Source organism: Hyla sarda, unplaced genomic scaffold, assembly GCF_029499605.1.
Source record: "Hyla sarda isolate aHylSar1 unplaced genomic scaffold, aHylSar1.hap1 scaffold_962, whole genome shotgun sequence".
NCBI classification, from domain to species: Eukaryota; Metazoa; Chordata; class Amphibia; order Anura; family Hylidae; genus Hyla; species Hyla sarda.
The window spans coordinates 117,533-139,017 of NW_026610992.1; the positions used below are offsets into that span (position 1 = coordinate 117,533).

Genomic DNA, 21,485 nt, shown 5'->3' on the forward strand with positions numbered 1-21,485 from the left:
CTGTCTGAATTTGTCGCACAGAAAGTTGCAGGCCAAATATGTGTGACATTTCTGCGACTTTAGCTTCTAGAGCATTTTTACAACATTATACATAGGTGCTGAATACATAAAAAGCGACTGTTCAGCGACAGACAAGTCGCATCGGCTGAAAGTAGGCCAGAATGTCAGTCCATGTTGGAGCAGGTTTAGATACAGTCTAAAGCATAGATCTCAAAGTCTGTGCACAGAATTTAGCAAGGGCCTCGCACCTTCTGATGCATCAGGTAGGTGCACAATAGCATAGCCTAACCCTCTGTACTTTGGTCTATATTGATGCGGGACATAGACAGCCAGCTGATGACCAATCCATTAGTGCAATGGATGGCTGGAAGCATTTGTCTTTGCCTTTGCAATACCACAGAAGCAATGCATGGTCAATGTACAGCAATGACACACCTGTGTGAACAGCCAGGAGACCCCCCCCCCCATGTTATGTTACATAGTTACATAGTTAGTACGGTCGAAAAAAGACATATGTCCATCAAGTTCAACCAGGGAATTAAGGGGTAGGGGTGTGGCGCGATATTGGGGAAGGGATGAGATTTTATATTTCTTCATAAGCATTAATCTTATTTTGTCAATTAGGAACATTCAGCACCCACCCGCTATCAAGGCAGCTGCCTATCATGTCATGCCCTACCTGCACAGGTGTGCTGGCTACTCAAATGATCCAATTAAGGAGGCCATTTAGTCAGCAGCAGCAGAAGTCCTGTGCCTGGACGCTCCAACAGGGGCCAGACACAAGCAGAAGCAGAAGCAGCAGAAGCAGCAGCAGCACCACCTTTTGTTTTTTGGCTGCAGCAGCAGCAAGGCCCACAGGGCTGGCTAGCTGGCTAGCCAGCAAGCAGGTAGCAATGAAAGTAGGAATCTTTCTTTTTAACCCTGTAAGGGGGTGGTGCACTGTACCCGAAGATACTGCCATATCGGGTCAATGCATAGGGCGACGGAAGCAAGCTTCGAAATCGGCCCCCGTTCTCAAAAATCCATTTAATATATGGTCCCCAGATAGGGGACGTATCAGATATTAAACTGATAAGAACAGATACTACACTTGATCTTAGCCAAAAGGCCGAGAAGCGATAACCGTGAAAGGGGCGGGCCCAACAAGGTCCCCTTCATGGGCACTATCACTGCTTGCTGTCAGGGAGGCTGCCAGACAATTTTCCATGCACACTCTGGGCTGGGGGGCAGTCAACCACCAGTACACACAGCAGAACCTAAACCCATACCATTATTGCTAAGCAGCAAGACAGGGGCCCATTGCACTCCCACGGGGCCTTTTTAAATGCAATCCATAACCCGGATTTGCCAGGAACCCTTCTTACTCCTCCTACTTGCATGTGACACTGGGCTTAGGATCTGCATAGGAAACACACACACAAGCACACACCTACCTTTGTTGCCTGCAGATGCCTCCTTGGCTGTCCCCAAACGGTATCAAACCAACACCCACGGGAAGCTGTAAGCATAGAGGACATGCCTGCACCCCATTGGACTTACCTGTGTGGGTTAAATCCGGGTTATTTGACAACCTTTGGCGGTGATGGTTCTGCTCAGGCAGAGCAGTGCTGATGCTCCTCATAAAGCTGTCGCTGCTGTGAAGGTTCTAGGTGACATCACAAATCCCTATGGTTACATACACAACAAAGCTGGGTTGTTGTTGTTTACACTCTGCAAGGCCTGTGGAAGTGAGTGACATCATAGCACTGTAGTTCTGAGGGTTCAAGATGGATGCAACAATCTCCTGTTGCTTCTATGAAGGCCGTAATAGACGACATCACCAAACAGCTCCATAGTCACATACACAGCAAAGGAGAGATGTTGTTTACACCTAGTGATGTCAGTGGTATTGAGTGACATCACAGCACAGTGCTAAGGCTCCTGGGCCTGGACACAGCAGCGGCTGCAATATCTCAACGGAGAATACGTTTATATCTATGTGTGTGTGTGCGCATATATATATATATATATATATATATATATATATATATATATATATATATTTCTCCGCCGAAATCACTTTTAAACCCATTTCCACCTTTTTTTCCCTTCTCTTCCTCTTACTTTTTTTTCACGTTTTTTTACGTTTTTCTCCTTTTCGCCTCTTTTCTGGGCGTATTATTCTTCTTTTTCTTCTTTTTTTTCGTCTAATGCATACCCCATCAGTGCAGCAATGCTTATTCAATACCGCCAGCAGATGGAGACACTGGGGGATAATTTTCTAAGGATTTATACTGATTTTTCCTGTCTGAATTTGTCGCACAGAAAGTTGCAGGCCAAATATGTGTGACATTTCTGCGACTTTAGCTTCTAGAGCATTTTTACAACATTATACATAGGTACTGAATACATAAAAAGCGACTGTTCAGCGACAGACAAGTCGCATCGGCTGAAAGTAGGCCAGAATGTCAGTCCATGTTGGAGCAGGTTTAGATACAGTCTAAAGCATAGATCTCAAAGTCTGTGCACAGAATTTAGCAAGGGCCTCGCACCTTCTGATGCATCAGGTAGGTGCACAATAGCATAGCCTAACCCTCTGTACTTTGGTCTATATTGATGCGGGACATAGACAGCCAGCTGATGACCAATCCATTAGTGCAATGGATGGCTGGAAGCATTTGTCTTTGCCTTTGCAATACCACAGAAGCAATGCATGGTCAATGTACAGCAATGACACACCTGTGTGAACAGCCAGGAGACCCCCCCCCCCCATGTTATGTTACATAGTTACATAGTTAGTACGGTCGAAAAAAGACATATGTCCATCAAGTTCAACCAGGGAATTAAGGGGTAGGGGTGTGGCGCGATATTGGGGAAGGGATGAGATTTTATATTTCTTCATAAGCATTAATCTTATTTTGTCAATTAGGAACATTCAGCACCCACCCGCTATCAAGGCAGCTGCCTATCATGTCATGCCCTACCTGCACAGGTGTGCTGGCTACTCAAATGATCCAATTAAGGAGGCCATTTAGTCAGCAGCAGCAGAAGTCCTGTGCCTGGACGCTCCAACAGGGGCCAGACACAAGCAGAAGCAGAAGCAGCAGAAGCAGCAGCAGCACCACCTTTTGTTTTTTGGCTGCAGCAGCAGCAAGGCCCACAGGGCTGGCTAGCTGGCTAGCCAGCAAGCAGGTAGCAATGAAAGTAGGAATCTTTCTTTTTAACCCTGTAAGGGGGTGGTGCACTGTACCCGAAGATACTGCCATATCGGGTCAATGCATAGGGCGACGGAAGCAAGCTTCGAAATCGGCCCCCGTTCTCAAAAATCCATTTAATATATGGTCCCCAGATAGGGGACGTATCAGATATTAAACTGATAAGAACAGATACTACACTTGATCTTAGCCAAAAGGCCGAGAAGCGATAACCGTGAAAGGGGCGGGCCCAACAAGGTCCCCTTCATGGGCACTATCACTGCTTGCTGTCAGGGAGGCTGCCAGACAATTTTCCATGCACACTCTGGGCTGGGGGGCAGTCAACCACCAGTACACACAGCAGAACCTAAACCCATACCATTATTGCTAAGCAGCAAGACAGGGGCCCATTGCACTCCCACGGGGCCTTTTTAAATGCAATCCATAACCCGGATTTGCCAGGAACCCTTCTTACTCCTCCTACTTGCATGTGACACTGGGCTTAGGATCTGCATAGGAAACACACACACAAGCACACACCTACCTTTGTTGCCTGCAGATGCCTCCTTGGCTGTCCCCAAACGGTATCAAACCAACACCCACGGGAAGCTGTAAGCATAGAGGACATGCCTGCACCCCATTGGACTTACCTGTGTGGGTTAAATCCGGGTTATTTGACAACCTATGGCGGTGATGGTTCTGCTCAGGCAGAGCAGTGCTGATGCTCCTCATAAAGCTGTCGCTGCTGTGAAGGTTCTAGGTGACATCACAAATCCCTATGGTTACATACACAACAAAGCTGGGTTGTTGTTGTTTACACTCTGCAAGGCCTGTGGAAGTGAGTGACATCATAGCACTGTAGTTCTGAGGGTTCAAGATGGATGCAACAATCTCCTGTTGCTTCTATGAAGGCCGTAATAGACGACATCACCAAACAGCTCCATAGTCACATACACAGCAAAGGAGAGATGTTGTTTACACCTAGTGATGTCAGTGGTATTGAGTGACATCACAGCACAGTGCTAAGGCTCCTGGGCCTGGACACAGCAGCGGCTGCAATATCTCAACGGAGAATACGTTTATATCTATGTGTGTGTGTGCGCATATATATATATATATATATATATATTTCTCCGCCGAAATCACTTTTAAACCCATTTCCACCTTTTTTTCCCTTCTCTTCCTCTTACTTTTTTTTCACGTTTTTTTACGTTTTTCTCCTTTTCGCCTCTTTTCTGGGCGTATTATTCTTCTTTTTCTTCTTTTTTTTCGTCTAATGCATACCCCATCAGTGCAGCAATGCTTATTCAATACCGCCAGCAGATGGAGACACTGGGGGATAATTTTCTAAGGATTTATACTGATTTTTCCTGTCTGAATTTGTCGCACAGAAAGTTGCAGGCCAAATATGTGTGACATTTCTGCGACTTTAGCTTCTAGAGCATTTTTACAACATTATACATAGGTGCTGAATACATAAAAAGCGACTGTTCAGCGACAGACAAGTCGCATCGGCTGAAAGTAGGCCAGAATGTCAGTCCATGTTGGAGCAGGTTTAGATACAGTCTAAAGCATAGATCTCAAAGTCTGTGCACAGAATTTAGCAAGGGCCTCGCACCTTCTGATGCATCAGGTAGGTGCACAATAGCATAGCCTAACCCTCTGTACTTTGGTCTATATTGATGCGGGACATAGACAGCCAGCTGATGACCAATCCATTAGTGCAATGGATGGCTGGAAGCATTTGTCTTTGCCTTTGCAATACCACAGAAGCAATGCATGGTCAATGTACAGCAATGACACACCTGTGTGAACAGCCAGGAGACCCCCCCCCCCATGTTATGTTACATAGTTACATAGTTAGTACGGTCGAAAAAAGACATATGTCCATCAAGTTCAACCAGGGAATTAAGGGGTAGGGGTGTGGCGCGATATTGGGGAAGGGATGAGATTTTATATTTCTTCATAAGCATTAATCTTATTTTGTCAATTAGGAACATTCAGCACCCACCCGCTATCAAGGCAGCTGCCTATCATGTCATGCCCTACCTGCACAGGTGTGCTGGCTACTCAAATGATCCAATTAAGGAGGCCATTTAGTCAGCAGCAGCAGAAGTCCTGTGCCTGGACGCTCCAACAGGGGCCAGACACAAGCAGAAGCAGAAGCAGCAGAAGCAGCAGCAGCACCACCTTTTGTTTTTTGGCTGCAGCAGCAGCAAGGCCCACAGGGCTGGCTAGCTGGCTAGCCAGCAAGCAGGTAGCAATGAAAGTAGGAATCTTTCTTTTTAACCCTGTAAGGGGGTGGTGCACTGTACCCGAAGATACTGCCATATCGGGTCAATGCATAGGGCGACGGAAGCAAGCTTCGAAATCGGCCCCCGTTCTCAAAAATCCATTTAATATATGGTCCCCAGATAGGGGACGTATCAGATATTAAACTGATAAGAACAGATACTACACTTGATCTTAGCCAAAAGGCCGAGAAGCGATAACCGTGAAAGGGGCGGGCCCAACAAGGTCCCCTTCATGGGCACTATCACTGCTTGCTGTCAGGGAGGCTGCCAGACAATTTTCCATGCACACTCTGGGCTGGGGGGCAGTCAACCACCAGTACACACAGCAGAACCTAAACCCATACCATTATTGCTAAGCAGCAAGACAGGGGCCCATTGCACTCCCACGGGGCCTTTTTAAATGCAATCCATAACCCGGATTTGCCAGGAACCCTTCTTACTCCTCCTACTTGCATGTGACACTGGGCTTAGGATCTGCATAGGAAACACACACACAAGCACACACCTACCTTTGTTGCCTGCAGATGCCTCCTTGGCTGTCCCCAAACGGTATCAAACCAACACCCACGGGAAGCTGTAAGCATAGAGGACATGCCTGCACCCCATTGGACTTACCTGTGTGGGTTAAATCCGGGTTATTTGACAACCTATGGCGGTGATGGTTCTGCTCAGGCAGAGCAGTGCTGATGCTCCTCATAAAGCTGTCGCTGCTGTGAAGGTTCTAGGTGACATCACAAATCCCTATGGTTACATACACAACAAAGCTGGGTTGTTGTTGTTTACACTCTGCAAGGCCTGTGGAAGTGAGTGACATCATAGCACTGTAGTTCTGAGGGTTCAAGATGGATGCAACAATCTCCTGTTGCTTCTATGAAGGCCGTAATAGACGACATCACCAAACAGCTCCATAGTCACATACACAGCAAAGGAGAGATGTTGTTTACACCTAGTGATGTCAGTGGTATTGAGTGACATCACAGCACAGTGCTAAGGCTCCTGGGCCTGGACACAGCAGCGGCTGCAATATCTCAACGGAGAATACGTTTATATCTATGTGTGTGTGTGCGCATATATATATATATATATATATATATATATATATATATATATATTTCTCCGCCGAAATCACTTTTAAACCCATTTCCACCTTTTTTTCCCTTCTCTTCCTCTTACTTTTTTTTCACGTTTTTTTACGTTTTTCTCCTTTTCGCCTCTTTTCTGGGCGTATTATTCTTCTTTTTCTTCTTTTTTTTCGTCTAATGCATACCCCATCAGTGCAGCAATGCTTATTCAATACCGCCAGCAGATGGAGACACTGGGGGATAATTTTCTAAGGATTTATACTGATTTTTCCTGTCTGAATTTGTCGCACAGAAAGTTGCAGGCCAAATATGTGTGACATTTCTGCGACTTTAGCTTCTAGAGCATTTTTACAACATTATACATAGGTGCTGAATACATAAAAAGCGACTGTTCAGCGACAGACAAGTCGCATCGGCTGAAAGTAGGCCAGAATGTCAGTCCATGTTGGAGCAGGTTTAGATACAGTCTAAAGCATAGATCTCAAAGTCTGTGCACAGAATTTAGCAAGGGCCTCGCACCTTCTGATGCATCAGGTAGGTGCACAATAGCATAGCCTAACCCTCTGTACTTTGGTCTATATTGATGCGGGACATAGACAGCCAGCTGATGACCAATCCATTAGTGCAATGGATGGCTGGAAGCATTTGTCTTTGCCTTTGCAATACCACAGAAGCAATGCATGGTCAATGTACAGCAATGACACACCTGTGTGAACAGCCAGGAGACCCCCCCCCCCATGTTATGTTACATAGTTACATAGTTAGTACGGTCGAAAAAAGACATATGTCCATCAAGTTCAACCAGGGAATTAAGGGGTAGGGGTGTGGCGCGATATTGGGGAAGGGATGAGATTTTATATTTCTTCATAAGCATTAATCTTATTTTGTCAATTAGGAACATTCAGCACCCACCCGCTATCAAGGCAGCTGCCTATCATGTCATGCCCTACCTGCACAGGTGTGCTGGCTACTCAAATGATCCAATTAAGGAGGCCATTTAGTCAGCAGCAGCAGAAGTCCTGTGCCTGGACGCTCCAACAGGGGCCAGACACAAGCAGAAGCAGAAGCAGCAGAAGCAGCAGCAGCACCACCTTTTGTTTTTTGGCTGCAGCAGCAGCAAGGCCCACAGGGCTGGCTAGCTGGCTAGCCAGCAAGCAGGTAGCAATGAAAGTAGGAATCTTTCTTTTTAACCCTGTAAGGGGGTGGTGCACTGTACCCGAAGATACTGCCATATCGGGTCAATGCATAGGGCGACGGAAGCAAGCTTCGAAATCGGCCCCCGTTCTCAAAAATCCATTTAATATATGGTCCCCAGATAGGGGACGTATCAGATATTAAACTGATAAGAACAGATACTACACTTGATCTTAGCCAAAAGGCCGAGAAGCGATAACCGTGAAAGGGGCGGGCCCAACAAGGTCCCCTTCATGGGCACTATCACTGCTTGCTGTCAGGGAGGCTGCCAGACAATTTTCCATGCACACTCTGGGCTGGGGGGCAGTCAACCACCAGTACACACAGCAGAACCTAAACCCATACCATTATTGCTAAGCAGCAAGACAGGGGCCCATTGCACTCCCACGGGGCCTTTTTAAATGCAATCCATAACCCGGATTTGCCAGGAACCCTTCTTACTCCTCCTACTTGCATGTGACACTGGGCTTAGGATCTGCATAGGAAACACACACACAAGCACACACCTACCTTTGTTGCCTGCAGATGCCTCCTTGGCTGTCCCCAAACGGTATCAAACCAACACCCACGGGAAGCTGTAAGCATAGAGGACATGCCTGCACCCCATTGGACTTACCTGTGTGGGTTAAATCCGGGTTATTTGACAACCTATGGCGGTGATGGTTCTGCTCAGGCAGAGCAGTGCTGATGCTCCTCATAAAGCTGTCGCTGCTGTGAAGGTTCTAGGTGACATCACAAATCCCTATGGTTACATACACAACAAAGCTGGGTTGTTGTTGTTTACACTCTGCAAGGCCTGTGGAAGTGAGTGACATCATAGCACTGTAGTTCTGAGGGTTCAAGATGGATGCAACAATCTCCTGTTGCTTCTATGAAGGCCGTAATAGACGACATCACCAAACAGCTCCATAGTCACATACACAGCAAAGGAGAGATGTTGTTTACACCTAGTGATGTCAGTGGTATTGAGTGACATCACAGCACAGTGCTAAGGCTCCTGGGCCTGGACACAGCAGCGGCTGCAATATCTCAACGGAGAATACGTTTATATCTATGTGTGTGTGTGCGCATATATATATATATATATATATATATATATATATATATTTCTCCGCCGAAATCACTTTTAAACCCATTTCCACCTTTTTTTCCCTTCTCTTCCTCTTACTTTTTTTTCACGTTTTTTTACGTTTTTCTCCTTTTCGCCTCTTTTCTGGGCGTATTATTCTTCTTTTTCTTCTTTTTTTTCGTCTAATGCATACCCCATCAGTGCAGCAATGCTTATTCAATACCGCCAGCAGATGGAGACACTGGGGGATAATTTTCTAAGGATTTATACTGATTTTTCCTGTCTGAATTTGTCGCACAGAAAGTTGCAGGCCAAATATGTGTGACATTTCTGCGACTTTAGCTTCTAGAGCATTTTTACAACATTATACATAGGTGCTGAATACATAAAAAGCGACTGTTCAGCGACAGACAAGTCGCATCGGCTGAAAGTAGGCCAGAATGTCAGTCCATGTTGGAGCAGGTTTAGATACAGTCTAAAGCATAGATCTCAAAGTCTGTGCACAGAATTTAGCAAGGGCCTCGCACCTTCTGATGCATCAGGTAGGTGCACAATAGCATAGCCTAACCCTCTGTACTTTGGTCTATATTGATGCGGGACATAGACAGCCAGCTGATGACCAATCCATTAGTGCAATGGATGGCTGGAAGCATTTGTCTTTGCCTTTGCAATACCACAGAAGCAATGCATGGTCAATGTACAGCAATGACACACCTGTGTGAACAGCCAGGAGACCCCCCCCCCATGTTATGTTACATAGTTGCATAGTTAGTACGGTCGAAAAAAGACATATGTCCATCAAGTTCAACCAGGGAATTAAGGGGTAGGGGTGTGGCGCGATATTGGGGAAGGGATGAGATTTTATATTTCTTCATAAGCATTAATCTTATTTTGTCAATTAGGAACATTCAGCACCCACCCGCTATCAAGGCAGCTGCCTATCATGTCATGCCCTACCTGCACAGGTGTGCTGGCTACTCAAATGATCCAATTAAGGAGGCCATTTAGTCAGCAGCAGCAGAAGTCCTGTGCCTGGACGCTCCAACAGGGGCCAGACACAAGCAGAAGCAGAAGCAGCAGAAGCAGCAGCAGCACCACCTTTTGTTTTTTGGCTGCAGCAGCAGCAGCAAGGCCCACAGGGCTGGCTAGCTGGCTAGCCAGCAAGCAGGTAGCAATGAAAGTAGGAATCTTTCTTTTTAACCCTGTAAGGGGGTGGTGCACTGTACCCGAAGATACTGCCATATCGGGTCAATGCATAGGGCGACGGAAGCAAGCTTCGAAATCGGCCCCCGTTCTCAAAAATCCATTTAATATATGGTCCCCAGATAGGGGACGTATCAGATATTAAACTGATAAGAACAGATACTACACTTGATCTTAGCCAAAAGGCCGAGAAGCGATAACCGTGAAAGGGGCGGGCCCAACAAGGTCCCCTTCATGGGCACTATCACTGCTTGCTGTCAGGGAGGCTGCCAGACAATTTTCCATGCACACTCTGGGCTGGGGGGCAGTCAACCACCAGTACACACAGCAGAACCTAAACCCATACCATTATTGCTAAGCAGCAAGACAGGGGCCCATTGCACTCCCACGGGGCCTTTTTAAATGCAATCCATAACCCGGATTTGCCAGGAACCCTTCTTACTCCTCCTACTTGCATGTGACACTGGGCTTAGGATCTGCATAGGAAACACACACACAAGCACACACCTACCTTTGTTGCCTGCAGATGCCTCCTTGGCTGTCCCCAAACGGTATCAAACCAACACCCACGGGAAGCTGTAAGCATAGAGGACATGCCTGCACCCCATTGGACTTACCTGTGTGGGTTAAATCCGGGTTATTTGACAACCTATGGCGGTGATGGTTCTGCTCAGGCAGAGCAGTGCTGATGCTCCTCATAAAGCTGTCGCTGCTGTGAAGGTTCTAGGTGACATCACAAATCCCTATGGTTACATACACAACAAAGCTGGGTTGTTGTTGTTTACACTCTGCAAGGCCTGTGGAAGTGAGTGACATCATAGCACTGTAGTTCTGAGGGTTCAAGATGGATGCAACAATCTCCTGTTGCTTCTATGAAGGCCGTAATAGACGACATCACCAAACAGCTCCATAGTCACATACACAGCAAAGGAGAGATGTTGTTTACACCTAGTGATGTCAGTGGTATTGAGTGACATCACAGCACAGTGCTAAGGCTCCTGGGCCTGGACACAGCAGCGGCTGCAATATCTCAACGGAGAATACGTTTATATCTATGTGTGTGTGTGCGCATATATATATATATATATATATATATATATATATATATATATATTTCTCCGCCGAAATCACTTTTAAACCCATTTCCACCTTTTTTTCCCTTCTCTTCCTCTTACTTTTTTTTCACGTTTTTTTACGTTTTTCTCCTTTTCGCCTCTTTTCTGGGCGTATTATTCTTCTTTTTCTTCTTTTTTTTCGTCTAATGCATACCCCATCAGTGCAGCAATGCTTATTCAATACCGCCAGCAGATGGAGACACTGGAGGATAATTTTCTAAGGATTTATACTGATTTTTCCTGTCTGAATTTGTCGCACAGAAAGTTGCAGGCCAAATATGTGTGACATTTCTGCGACTTTAGCTTCTAGAGCATTTTTACAACATTATACATAGGTGCTGAATACATAAAAAGCGACTGTTCAGCGACAGACAAGTCGCATCGGCTGAAAGTAGGCCAGAATGTCAGTCCATGTTGGAGCAGGTTTAGATACAGTCTAAAGCATAGATCTCAAAGTCTGTGCACAGAATTTAGCAAGGGCCTCGCACCTTCTGATGCATCAGGTAGGTGCACAATAGCATAGCCTAACCCTCTGTACTTTGGTCTATATTGATGCGGGACATAGACAGCCAGCTGATGACCAATCCATTAGTGCAATGGATGGCTGGAAGCATTTGTCTTTGCCTTTGCAATACCACAGAAGCAATGCATGGTCAATGTACAGCAATGACACACCTGTGTGAACAGCCAGGAGACCCCCCCCCCCCCCATGTTATGTTACATAGTTACATAGTTAGTACGGTCGAAAAAAGACATATGTCCATCAAGTTCAACCAGGGAATTAAGGGGTAGGGGTGTGGCGCGATATTGGGGAAGGGATGAGATTTTATATTTCTTCATAAGCATTAATCTTATTTTGTCAATTAGGAACATTCAGCACCCACCCGCTATCAAGGCAGCTGCCTATCATGTCATGCCCTACCTGCACAGGTGTGCTGGCTACTCAAATGATCCAATTAAGGAGGCCATTTAGTCAGCAGCAGCAGAAGTCCTGTGCCTGGACGCTCCAACAGGGGCCAGACACAAGCAGAAGCAGAAGCAGCAGAAGCAGCAGCAGCACCACCTTTTGTTTTTTGGCTGCAGCAGCAGCAAGGCCCACAGGGCTGGCTAGCTGGCTAGCCAGCAAGCAGGTAGCAATGAAAGTAGGAATCTTTCTTTTTAACCCTGTAAGGGGGTGGTGCACTGTACCCGAAGATACTGCCATATCGGGTCAATGCATAGGGCGACGGAAGCAAGCTTCGAAATCGGCCCCCGTTCTCAAAAATCCATTTAATATATGGTCCCCAGATAGGGGACGTATCAGATATTAAACTGATAAGAACAGATTTTTTACTTTTAGATATAATATTCTTAGACTAAAAGACCTTACGCAGTCCAGATTACACTTAGTCTGCTAAAAGCATATTCCACAGATGTAGATTCCAAAGACTTTTAGCCACTTTGTGACCTAATCTTTTTTTATCCAATAAATAGAAAACATACATCTCACTAAGAGCTAGGCGAACACAATTTTTAGAGGTAATAGTGTCTCTTTTAAAAAGAAGAATATTCCTCGTCTTCCATAGTGCAATTTTAATACAATTTATACTAATCCACAAAACCCGAGACTTCTCCACAGATAAAACATTATAAAATCCATATAAAATAACTTCATGATTTAAAAAATTAAGATCAGAAATGAATTTTAGTAAGGGTCCTATCAAATGCCATATCTCTTGGGCGTAAAAACAGTTCCAAAAAAGGTGTAAAACTGTTTCCTCACTAGGACACCCCATTCTCGGGCACTTTGCACTACGACACAATCCTCTTCTGTGTTGGAATTCTCTGGTAGGCAAACATTGATGTGCTATCTGCCAGGCCAGATCTTTTAAGTCATTAGATAAGAATCCCATATTCACCATCCTCCAAACTCTTAGAGATTTCTCAGTGGAATAATTAGATATTAAGCAAATCTGTTCTATCTTCCTGATTTCAGGAACTAATTTTCGTGCATTACTACAAATTTCTTGACTAAAATTAGCAATGCCATAAATACGAATAATCTTTTCTAAAACCACATAGTGCGCTGGGGGAATAAATAAGATTGGGGACGTTAAAGGTAAGGTTATCCACTTTCTTTTTCTAAAAATGTGACCTGCAGCATATTTTAAAAAATAAGACCAATAACAGTTTCTTTGCAAGCCATTAAAACACATAGAAAAAAAGTGAACATATAAAAACCTTTTTAAATCAGGCACATCCTTACCCCCCAATTTCTTTGTCTTCATCATTACATCTCTCCTGAGTTTATCCATTTTAGACCCCCATAAAAAATGAAAGCAAATCTTGTTTAAAAACTTTAAGGTGCGTTCACTCGGTGGGAAAACCAAGCTTAAATAAAGCATGATAGGTAGCAACAAAGCTTTCATTATCAGTACTTTTCCTTCTATTGTTAATTTCCTCATTTTCCAAAAACTTATTTTCTTTTGCACTTTCTCTTTGACGATGGACCAGCTTTCCTCTCCATTATTTTCATTGTCAAAGATGACACCCAAGATTTTGATTTTATCATATTGCACATTCACCTCCGTATTGCCCCAATTCCCTATTGCAAAGCAATCACATTTATTTTTATTTAATTTGAAGCCAGAGCCCTCACAAAAAAATTCTGTCTGTCTGATAGCACGTTTCAGGGATGGTTCATCTGAACATAGAATATTAACATCATCCATGTATGCTATCGTCTTTACGCTCTGTCCTCCACTTCCAGGGATTGGCACTCCTCTAATGAGCTTATCTTTTCTCAAAACATTCAACAGAGGTTCTATTGCACATATGAAAAGAATGGGTGATAGGGGGCACCCCTGTTTCACCCCAGACTGTAAACATACCTCTTGGGATAAAAAACCGTTAATTAAAATACGACTAAAACAGTTTTTATATAAAAGTGCAATTTTTCCAACAATAAAATCAGGAAAATTCATTTTCTTTAAAACCAACCATAAAAAATCATGAGAAACACGGTCATAAGCCTTTTGAAAATCCAAGGATAAAATTGCCAATTTCTGATCACATTGTTTCTGATACCATAAAACATCTTTTACAAGGTTTAGATGATCACTTATTTTCCTTCCAGGTACTCCGCATACTTGGTCACTGTGTATAACCTTAGCAATTACCTGCTTGAGCCTATTTGCTAAAATTTTTGCTAAAACCTTATAGTCTGTATTTAGCAGGGTAATAGGCCTCCAATTTTCTAATTTAGAGATGTCTCCTTTTTTAAAAATCAGAGTAACAACACCATCTCTCCAGGACGCAGGTAAAATCTCAGATTTAAAAGCACAGTTAAAAATACCTAAAAGATCATCTTTTAAAATGGACCAAAAACACAGATAAAATTCAACTGGCAACCCATCCGAACCAGGTGTTTTACCATTTAAAAAACTCTTAAAAGTGCTTAAAAGTTCAGGTAAAAAGATTTCATCACAAAGGCTCTCTTGGTCAGTTTTGTCAAGTTTTGAATCCAAGGTATCTAAAACATCATTAGTAAAGGAAATATCAATATCTTTTTTATTAAAAAGCTCCTGATAAAATACTTGTGCTTCTCGCAACATCTCTTCATTAGTTATCTTCCCTTCTATTACAGATATCATTTCTTTCTTTCCCACCACCTTCTTAAAAAAGAATCTCGAACACTTTTCATCATTCTCCAGACATTGCACCTTGCTGTTAAAAATCATTTCTTTTCCTTTTTGACTAATGGCATTTTTTATTTCATTCTTTGTCTGAGCAATAACATCATCCATCTCAAGCCCGGCTTGCTTTAGTTTATAATATGTTTGGATTTTAGTGTTTAACATTTTAAACCATAACTTTTTCTCCTTAGCCTTTTGGATGCCCACACGGATAAAAAACAGTTTGGTCCACTTTTTAACATCCTCCCACCAATCCAAAATATTTTTATATTGGGATTGACGCAATCTCCATTTGTTATAAGCAGCAATAAAATCATTTTTTGTTTTCATGTCCTCTAATAAAGTAGTGTTGAGCTTCCAAACGCCTTTGCCTTTCTCTAGGCCAGGTAAAGTGACATGTGCATATAATAACTTATGATCAGAGAAAATATTCGATAAAAGAGAAACATCAACTAGATTAAAACTTTCCGATAAAAAAATAAAATCAATCCTGGATTTGCAGACATTATTTTCCCATGTGTAACCAGGGTCGTCTGGGTATTTTCTCCTCCAGACATCGGTAAAGTTAAAATCCTCAGTCATACTCTTAATCTGTTTCTCTGTTTTATCCACTCTGACATGCACACTTCCACTCTCACGATGATCACCACTCATACAACAATTAAAATCTCCAGCCATTAAAATAGGTGTTGAACCTGGGATAAAAGCCTGAATATCATTAATCAAGTCGGCTCTCTCATTTTTTTCAGGAGAAGCATAGATGTTAAAAAGCTTAATCTCCGAGCCATTGTACTTAATATTAACTAATAGCGCTCTACCAGGTATAATTTCTAAGAAGGACAAAACTTGTACATCTGAACCTCTAAACAAGATCCCAACACCTGAAGATCTGTTCAGATTGTCACCCGACCAGACCGATGGTCCCAAAGTCCAGCTACGACAAAGGTCCTCATAATTTGGACTATGTTCAATTCCACATTCTTGTAAAAAGAACAGAGAACAGTCCAAGGTCTCTAAAAAACTAAACAAAGCAGCCCTTCTCGTAGGGCTCTTTAGACCTCTCACATTAAGAGAGGAGCACTTTAAGGAAGCTATTCGCTACTGGAGTTTGAGTCCGATATGAAACCCACAGGTGACTCCGGGCTTTCGAACTCTTTGATATTTTTTGGATCGGACGCTGATCTTATAGAAGGCCTCCATGCATGTTGACTGTCCTCACATTCGTCTGAGCTTTTTTTGACAGGCCGTTTAATGCCAAGTTGTGGCTCATCTCCAAGTTCCTTCTTCCGCTTGATCTCCTTCACGCCAACCTCCATGGCTTCACTGCTCACTAGTGACCCTCCACCACCAGAACCCTCCACAGAAGGTCTCCCCTCTGTCTCAGGCACAGCAGAAAGGTCCATAAGCTCCGCCACGACATGAGAAGTTACAGCCGGCTTTTCTGAAGGCGCCTCAGACCGCTGGGGTGCTTTCGCAGGTGGTACTTCAGCTTGCACTACACCCACTCTCCCCGCTACACGGTCAGCCCACGATCTAGCTACACTGGAACGGAGACTGCAATCTTTAAAGGCATGGCCTTCTTCACCACAAATGTTGCAGACGATTTTAGCACAGTCCTTAGAAACATGGCCTTCTTGATTGCACCGACCACAGCGAACTGTAGTGTCCGTGCAAACTTCCATAGTATGTCCGAATTTCTTACATTTCCTACAAAAAGTAGGCATCTCGGGATAAAACAAATAGCCCTTATCCCGACCGATAGAAAAGTTGGAGGGTGGATGACACAACCCTCCAATGCCAGTAGCATCCTCTTTCATTTTCACAAAAAACTTATGTTTCCCCGTCCATAGGTCTTCTGAATTCATCACCTTATGGGAATACTTAACAGAACTGCAGTATTTCCCCAAAAAGAGCTCAATATGGGACACAGTCACAAAGGGATTGTGCATACACACAACTAGAGGAATATCGCCTCCAGTATACAACACTGTGACCGTGATCCCATCAAGCTCAGCAAGGTCTTGATTGCTTTTCAGCTTCTCAAAAAGATTCTGGCATGCATAAGCAGAGTCCAGAGTTAGGATGAAGCTGCCCTTCCGAGGATCTCTGAGACAGACGATGTTCTCTTTCTTCACCCCAAGAAGCTTGTAGAGAGTTTCTTTCACAAAATAAGAAAGTTGGACGAGTTCTTGTTTGTCTTCATCAACATCAAAGCGAAAGGAAAAACGAATCCGCGTTTCACCGGATGTAAGGTAACGGATGCGAACACCCATCTTGTCGATCGCCTTTTCGGTTCCTCGTAGCAGCCCCCCTTGAAAAAGGTAGGACAAACTCCCAGGATCCTCCTGACCAGACACTTGATCTAGCCAAAAGGCCGAGAAGCGATAACCGTGAAAGGGGCGGGCCCAACAAGGTCCCCTTCATGGGCACTATCACTGCTTGCTGTCAGGGAGGCTGCCAGACAATTTTCCATGCACACTCTGGGCTGGGGGGCAGTCAACCACCAGTACACACAGCAGAACCTAAACCCATACCATTATTGCTAAGCAGCAAGACAGGGGCCCATTGCACTCCCACGGGGCCTTTTTAAATGCAATCCATAACCCGGATTTGCCAGGAACCCTTCTTACTCCTCCTACTTGCATGTGACACTGGGCTTAGGATCTGCATAGGAAACACACACACAAGCACACACCTACCTTTGTTGCCTGCAGATGCCTCCTTGGCTGTCCCCAAACGGTATCAAACCAACACCCACGGGAAGCTGTAAGCATAGAGGACATGCCTGCACCCCATTGGACTTACCTGTGTGGGTTAAATCCGGGTTATTTGACAACCTATGGCGGTGATGGTTCTGCTCAGGCAGAGCAGTGCTGATGCTCCTCATAAAGCTGTCGCTGCTGTGAAGGTTCTAGGTGACATCACAAATCCCTATGGTTACATACACAACAAAGCTGGGTTGTTGTTGTTTACACTCTGCAAGGCCTGTGGAAGTGAGTGACATCATAGCACTGTAGTTCTGAGGGTTCAAGATGGATGCAACAATCTCCTGTTGCTTCTATGAAGGCCGTAATAGACGACATCACCAAACAGCTCCATAGTCACATACACAGCAAAGGAGAGATGTTGTTTACACCTAGTGATGTCAGTGGTATTGAGTGACATCACAGCACAGTGCTAAGGCTCCTGGGCCTGGACACAGCAGCGGCTGCAATATCTCAACGGAGAATACGTTTATATCTATGTGTGTGTGTGCGCATATATATATATATATATATATATATATATATATATATATATATATATATATATTTCTCCGCCGAAATCACTTTTAAACCCATTTCCACCTTTTTTTCCCTTCTCTTCCTCTTACTTTTTTTTCACGTTTTTTTACGTTTTTCTCCTTTTCGCCTCTTTTCTGGGCGTATTATTCTTCTTTTTCTTCTTTTTTTTCGTCTAATGCATACCCCATCAGTGCAGCAATGCTTATTCAATACCGCCAGCAGATGGAGACACTGGGGGATAATTTTCTAAGGATTTATACTGATTTTTCCTGTCTGAATTTGTCGCACAGAAAGTTGCAGGCCAAATATGTGTGACATTTCTGCGACTTTAGCTTCTAGAGCATTTTTACAACATTATACATAGGTGCTGAATACATAAAAAGCGACTGTTCAGCGACAGACAAGTCGCATCGGCTGAAAGTAGGCCAGAATGTCAGTCCATGTTGGAGCAGGTTTAGATACAGTCTAAAGCATAGATCTCAAAGTCTGTGCACAGAATTTAGCAAGGGCCTCGCACCTTCTGATGCATCAGGTAGGTGCACAATAGCATAGCCTAACCCTCTGTACTTTGGTCTATATTGATGCGGGACATAGACAGCCAGCTGATGACCAATCCATTAGTGCAATGGATGGCTGGAAGCATTTGTCTTTGCCTTTGCAATACCACAGAAGCAATGCATGGTCAATGTACAGCAATGACACACCTGTGTGAACAGCCAGGAGACCCCCCCCCCCCATGTTATGTTACATAGTTACATAGTTAGTACGGTCGAAAAAAGACATATGTCCATCAAGTTCAACCAGGGAATTAAGGGGTAGGGGTGTGGCGCGATATTGGGGAAGGGATGAGATTTTATATTTCTTCATAAGCATTAATCTTATTTTGTCAATTAGGAACATTCAGCACCCACCCGCTATCAAGGCAGCTGCCTATCATGTCATGCCCTACCTGCACAGGTGTGCTGGCTACTCAAATGATCCAATTAAGGAGGCCATTTAGTCAGCAGCAGCAGAAGTCCTGTGCCTGGACGCTCCAACAGGGGCCAGACACAAGCAGAAGCAGAAGCAGCAGAAGCAGCAGCAGCACCACCTTTTGTTTTTTGGCTGCAGCAGCAGCAAGGCCCACAGGGCTGGCTAGCTGGCTAGCCAGCAAGCAGGTAGCAATGAAAGTAGGAATCTTTCTTTTTAACCCTGTAAGGGGGTGGTGCACTGTACCCGAAGATACTGCCATATCGGGTCAATGCATAGGGCGACGGAAGCAAGCTTCGAAATCGGCCCCCGTTCTCAAAAATCCATTTAATATATGGTCCCCAGATAGGGGACGTATCAGATATTAAACTGATAAGAACAGATACTACACTTGATCTTAGCCAAAAGGCCGAGAAGCGATAACCGTGAAAGGGGCGGGCCCAACAAGGTCCCCTTCATGGGCACTATCACTGCTTGCTGTCAGGGAGGCTGCCAGACAATTTTCCATGCACACTCTGGGCTGGGGGGCAGTCAACCACCAGTACACACAGCAGAACCTAAACCCATACCATTATTGCTAAGCAGCAAGACAGGGGCCCATTGCACTCCCACGGGGCCTTTTTAAATGCAATCCATAACCCGGATTTGCCAGGAACCCTTCTTACTCCTCCTACTTGCATGTGACACTGGGCTTAGGATCTGCATAGGAAACACACACACAAGCACACACCTACCTTTGTTGCCTGCAGATGCCTCCTTGGCTGTCCCCAAACGGTATCAAACCAACACCCACGGGAAGCTGTAAGCATAGAGGACATGCCTGCACCCCATTGGACTTACCTGTGTGGGTTAAATCCGGGTTATTTGACAACCTATGGCGGTGATGGTTCTGCTCAGGCAGAGCAGTGCTGATGCTCCTCATAAAGCTGTCGCTGCTGTGAAGGTTCTAGGTGACATCACAAATCCCTATGGTTACATACACAACAAAGCTGGGTTGTTGTTGTTTACACTCTGCAAGGCCTGTGGAAGTGAGTGACATCATAGCACTGTAGTTCTGAGGGTTCAAGATGGATGCAACAATCTCCTGTTGCTTCTATGAAGGCCGTAATAGACGACATCACCAAACAGCTCCATAGTCACATACACAGCAAAGGAGAGATGTTGTTTACACCTAGTGATGTCAGTGGTATTGAGTGACATCACAGCACAGTGCTAAGGCTCCTGGGCCTGGACACAGCAGCGGCTGCAATATCTCAACGGAGAATACGTTTATATCTATGTGTGTGTGTGCGCATATATATATATATATATATATATATATATATATATATTTCTCCGCCGAAATCACTTTTAAACCCATTTCCACCTTTTTTTCCCTTCTCTTCCTCTTACTTTTTTTTCACGTTTTTTTACGTTTTTCTCCTTTTCGCCTCTTTTCTGGGCGTATTATTCTTCTTTTTCTTCTTTTTTTTCGTCTAATGCATACCCCATCAGTGCAGCAATGCTTATTCAATACCGCCAGCAGATGGAGACACTGGGGGATAATTTTCTAAGGATTTATACTGATTTTTCCTGTCTGAATTTGTCGCACAGAAAGTTGCAGGCCAAATATGTGTGACATTTCTGCGACTTTAGCTTCTAGAGCATTTTTACAACATTATACATAGGTGCTGAATACATAAAAAGCGACTGTTCAGCGACAGACAAGTCGCATCGGCTGAAAGTAGGCCAGAATGTCAGTCCATGTTGGAGCAGGTTTAGATACAGTCTAAAGCATAGATCTCAAAGTCTGTGCACAGAATTTAGCAAGGGCCTCGCACCTTCTGATGCATCAGGTAGGTGCACAATAGCATAGCCTAACCCTCTGTACTTTGGTCTATATTGATGCGGGACATAGACAGCCAGCTGATGACCAATCCATTAGTGCAATGGATGGCTGGAAGCATTTGTCTTTGCCTTTGCAATACCACAGAAGCAATGCATGGTCAATGTACAGCAATGACACACCTGTGTGAACAGCCAGGAGACCCCCCCCCCATGTTATGTTACATAGTTGCATAGTTAGTACGGTCGAAAAAAGACATATGTCCATCAAGTTCAACCAGGGAATTAAGGGGTAGGGGTGTGGCGCGATATTGGGGAAGGGATGAGATTTTATATTTCTTCATAAGCATTAATCTTATTTTGTCAATTAGGAACATTCAGCACCCACCCGCTATCAAGGCAGCTGCCTATCATGTCATGCCCTACCTGCACAGGTGTGCTGGCTACTCAAATGATCCAATTAAGGAGGCCATTTAGTCAGCAGCAGCAGAAGTCCTGTGCCTGGACGCTCCAACAGGGGCCAGACACAAGCAGAAGCAGAAGCAGCAGAAGCAGCAGCAGCACCACCTTTTGTTTTTTGGCTGCAGCAGCAGCAGCAAGGCCC

At 44.4% G+C, this 21,485-nt stretch overlaps 6 non-coding genes and 1 pseudogene across 6 annotated transcripts; all 7 read right to left on the reverse strand.

Moving 5' to 3' along the window:
- Nucleotides 1-929: 929 nt before the first annotated feature.
- On the reverse strand, nucleotides 930-1,120 carry LOC130351107 (U2 spliceosomal RNA). Its single transcript, XR_008887867.1, has one exon. It is a non-coding gene; the product is annotated as a U2 spliceosomal RNA (small nuclear RNA).
- Nucleotides 1,121-3,213: 2,093 nt separating this feature from the next.
- Nucleotides 3,214-3,404, reverse strand: LOC130351108 (U2 spliceosomal RNA). Its single transcript, XR_008887868.1, has one exon. It is a non-coding gene; the product is annotated as a U2 spliceosomal RNA (small nuclear RNA).
- A 2,068-nt stretch (nucleotides 3,405-5,472) lies between these two features.
- On the reverse strand, nucleotides 5,473-5,663 carry LOC130351109 (U2 spliceosomal RNA). The gene has a single exon (XR_008887869.1). It is a non-coding gene; the product is annotated as a U2 spliceosomal RNA (small nuclear RNA).
- Nucleotides 5,664-7,749: 2,086 nt separating this feature from the next.
- On the reverse strand, nucleotides 7,750-7,940 carry LOC130351111 (U2 spliceosomal RNA). Its single transcript, XR_008887871.1, has one exon. It is a non-coding gene; the product is annotated as a U2 spliceosomal RNA (small nuclear RNA).
- A 2,082-nt stretch (nucleotides 7,941-10,022) lies between these two features.
- LOC130351112 (U2 spliceosomal RNA) lies at nucleotides 10,023-10,213 on the reverse strand. The gene has a single exon (XR_008887872.1). It is a non-coding gene; the product is annotated as a U2 spliceosomal RNA (small nuclear RNA).
- Nucleotides 10,214-12,302: 2,089 nt separating this feature from the next.
- LOC130351056 (U2 spliceosomal RNA) lies at nucleotides 12,303-12,478 on the reverse strand (annotated as a pseudogene).
- Nucleotides 12,479-19,287: 6,809 nt separating this feature from the next.
- Nucleotides 19,288-19,478, reverse strand: LOC130351113 (U2 spliceosomal RNA). The gene has a single exon (XR_008887873.1). It is a non-coding gene; the product is annotated as a U2 spliceosomal RNA (small nuclear RNA).
- Between the last annotated feature and the right edge of the window lie 2,007 nt (nucleotides 19,479-21,485).